Consider the following 4,561-nt stretch of genomic DNA (forward strand, 5'->3'; position numbering starts at 1 on the left):
AGGAAGATCACCTTGCATTGCTTTTTCCATGAGTATATTAATAGAATATATGGGTATTAATATCGGATCACCTTAGTGCAGATTTTACCACTTACGAATATAAATAAGCAAGTCAATCTATCATTTCCGCCAATTAGCCTCTAAAATTATTACGTTTTGATTGTCAATTCTAATTGTATAATATTGATTAACGTTATATATAATTAACGTTATATATAGTATATATTTAACATATGGACATCACCTGCGTAAAACGATTTCATTGTTCTTACGTTGCTTTTGCCATGGGTAGTCATACATTATTGGCAGAATTGAGTCTTTTCAAACATTTGCTTCCAGTTCGTGTTAAGATTATCTGTAAGGGGAGGACAGAAGTTGGAACAAGGTTCCAGAAATCGGAACTGGTTATAGAGATGAGAAAGTGAGTTGTATTTATTGTACAAATTTACAGTGATATTTTCTAATACTTTTTTTTTTGCTACTAACGCATTTGGAGTTGTCTTTTTTTTTTAACGCGTGATAATTATGCTATTACAACTATGAGAAATATTAAAGACGATTCTACAGTCAACAATTCTCCCTGCCGTATGAAGATTCACGCCTGACTGCATCACCTGAGCCGTCCTATGAGATCTACGATTGACGGTACTCCTTGCGCCATGCTGCAGATCTCTTGTAACTTTTTTCTCTCTTAATTTGCATAATTCCACCTTCTCCGGGAATTGAAACTCAAACTTCATGATGTGGAAGTATTAATGAACTGTTGGTCAAACCACTGGACCAAGGGGATTTTATTTGGAGTTGTCTCAAACAGGGAAATACCATTCAAATTATATTAATTAGAGATTTGGATGCTTCAACTGAAATGCCTTTGGAGAAAAGTCACTGCTATGAAATTAAAAATGGAGAAAAGTCACTGCTATAAAATTAAAAATTTCAAACTAACTCATGCATCAAAGCGTGTTCAGTTGACAAAGAACCTATACCATATTAACCTCAGTAACTCCTTTGTCATTTTTGAAGATTGATCCAATCCGCAATTCCAACTTTTATTGTTTTCCAAACTTCATTGATGTCTATCGTGGCTTAGTTCATCCAAAGTTTCCTATTGGTATGATTTCTATTCTATCTAATTTAATCTAACCGTGAATCTGTTAATATTTAGTGAGCATTGTCTAAATTTGTGTAAATGATTTTTCACATATCAAGCCGATATTTATGCGGCTGTGGTTGGAGGAGGATTTCTTGAAGAATATATATGACAGAACCTATTGATGGGAGCAATGGTTTCATCGACCATAAAATATGTAGTCAACATACAGTAAGTATTCACCATTTGTAAATAGAATACACTTATTTTTATTCTATCATTATGTGCTGAATTATTATGCTTTTCATTGATTACAGTAACGTCGCCATTAGTGTGTTGCTTATTTTCCAATATTTATGGAATTTGACAGATGCAAATGTTGTATTCCTGTGTTTTAAAATTTTGGCAAATTAATTGGGGAGAAGGTAATGTATTGTGCTTATTTTAAATCAAAAGTGTTGGAACTTATTTTATCTGTATATTTTGCTAACATTATTTTTTCTTTCATGATAAGGTCGATCGACGAATGTTACTAACATTGATGGATTTTCCAAAATTGTCTTTGAGCCTAATGATGTTCCAGAAATCGATGCTTTCAGATTGAAGTAATACATTTCGTTTACTGATTTTTTTAAATAACTGTGTTTAGTTTTGTAAGCTGATATATTTTATTATTGCTCTTAATATGATTGCAAACGAAGAGTTCTGAAGACATTTTTTACAGTAGTTGTGGTTTTATGAGTTTCTTATTTATTTGATTCCTTAGAATTTGTTCCTTTCATATATTATTATTATATTGCATATGTTTATTTTTATCTTATATTCATAATTTATATTATGAAAGCAAATTATTTTGCCTATGTTTCGTTTTTGTTTTAATTTATAACCAATTTTATAGAAGTCTTTGCTTACTCTTATAAGTGTTGGAGCTTATTTTATCTGTATATTTTGCTAACATTATTTTGTCTTTCATGATAAGGTCGATTGAAGAACGTTACTAACATTGATGGTTTTTCCAAAATTGTCTTTGAGCCTAATGATGTTCCAGAAATCGATGCTTTCAGATTGAAGTAATACATTTCGTTTACTGATTTTTTTAAATAACTGTGTTTAGTTTTGTAAGCTGATATATTTTATTATTGCTCTTAATATGATTGCAAACGAAGAGTTCTGAAGACATTTTTCACAGTAGTTGTGGTTTTATGAGTTTTTTTATTTTTTGATTCCTTAGAATTTGTTCCTTTCATATATTATTATTATTATATTGTATATGTTTATTTTTATCTTATATTCATAATTTATATTATGAAAGCAAATTATTTTGCCAATATTTCGTTTTTGCTTTAATTTATAACTAATTTTATAGAAGTCTTTGCTTACTCTTATAGATTCACTTCCATGATCTATACTTCATTTACACATAATCAATAACACAAGTTTTAAAAAAAACGAGGCTTACCTTATATAGGCATACACAATTTCGTTCAATCGTTCATTGTATAACATATAATATTGGAAATACGACTTTTACATTTCTAATACCTATAGATTAAAAGTTATAATTTTTTTTAGTCCATTCACTCCGTGCAGGACGCGGATTATCACTTAGTATTGGAAATTTCAAAAGTAAGTTGAGTCTAAAATCAAATTATGGTCATCTTCCGAGGAAAGTCAAATTAATAGATTTTTCAACAACAAAAATAAAATCACACCACACATAACTGCCAAAATTAAGCACAATTGTTTCCAAATAGTAGATAGATGATGGGATCATGAGAATCGTATATTGCAACTTGCCCCCATTTCAACTGGGCCATTAATGGTCATTGCGGTCATTTGCTTAGAAACGCTATATGGACAGATGTCAATAATTCATTGGCTTCAAGTAGGACAACTCTCTGCCAATCAGAAATTAGTTATAGAATTTACAGAAAATCTATATTATAATAGATCATTTTTTGCTCACTTCTAAAGGTGTCCACGTGGCAAACGTGTGGGCTCCACTTCTGTTTAATTTTTTTTTTAAACGAGTGGTTTTTAAATATTTGATCTACGTTCATTAATATCCTGGACTTGGCATGAATGGGCCGGTTAAAATCATGTGAATGTTTCTGGTCTATGTTTGGTGGGCTTCGCATTGGCCCGTTAGTCAGTAGGGCAACCACTGTCTTCATCTCCTTCCAGATCCGTCGTCCTATGGCGATTCCTCTGCCGGCTTAGCATAGTAGTCTAAACTCCGTTACTCTATCTTTATGATTCTACGCACGTTCTCCAAGGACGTTGCGATTCGTCTTCCTGTAACGGATTTCTCCAGCCTCCTCTATATAGGGTTCTTCGAAGGTAAGCTCTCATGTGCTCTCAACTTTTCTCCTCCACTTTTTTCCCATCGTTTAAATCTCTTAACTCCGTTACGAAAATGTCTTCATCAGCTGCTCAGCATACTCTATACTGGGAAGTTAAGAGACACTGGGAAATTATTTGAATCAAACTTGGAAGGATCTCGATTAAAATTTCGCGTAGGTAAAAAATATTTTAGATATATTGTAATTGTTGTTTCACCCATCCTAAAACACACAATATGCTTCTTTTTTGTTTGAAGGTGGAGAAAAGTCATAAAAGGTCTCAGCAATGGTGTTGAAGGTATTGTATAGTAGTAGCTTTAATAATTTCAATTGAAATTTTCACAAAGATGTTGATATTTTTTAAAAATATAACATGATTTTTTTTTTTTTTTGATCAAAAAATAACATGACTGCTCTTATTCTCAGGGATGCGAGTTGGTGATAAGAGAAGACTCATAATTCCACCATCTCTTGGGTATGTCAGTTGACTTATTATATCTTTAGATGATTCATTTTCAGTATAATATTTACTATAAATAACCTGTTTTGTTTCTCTTGCTTCTGGATGTGATATAAACAGATAATCAGAGGAAGGATTGAAGAAGGAAAATGTGCCTAAGAACTCGTGGCTTGTCTATGAAGTAGAGGCAGTAAAAGTGAGATGATGCCATTGGCTCTTTATGACCTTTTGAAACAAACAAGCTTTAAGCTTCTGCCCTGAGTCATCTATTTGTCTCCTATTGCCTCCAATTTTTCTTATTATCTCTTTCTCTCTGCTCAGTCTTGAATTGACTTGTCACTTTTATCATTTTTATCACAAGAATCTAAATCCAGAAAAAAAGGATAAACATTTTTATTCTATGATCACCAAGATTGTTTCATTTCAAAGTTCAAAATTAGAGAAAGAAGACGTGATCTATAAGTTGAACAAAAAAACGACATGATCTATAATAAAATTAAATAACTGCCCTTGGCCTTTCCAATTGTAAACTATTCAACTGTCTAGCATACTAAAAAAACAAAGTTTCATAAGCGTTAAGAAGAACTAAGGCGAAACAGAGAAAAAGAAACATACGTTGTTGAAATCCAAGCAGCAGCAGATTAGTCAGCCCAGTAACGAGCATCTGTT

Source organism: Brassica oleracea, unplaced genomic scaffold, assembly GCF_000695525.1.
Source record: "Brassica oleracea var. oleracea cultivar TO1000 unplaced genomic scaffold, BOL UnpScaffold01047, whole genome shotgun sequence".
Lineage (NCBI taxonomy): Eukaryota > Viridiplantae > Streptophyta > Magnoliopsida > Brassicales > Brassicaceae > Brassica > Brassica oleracea.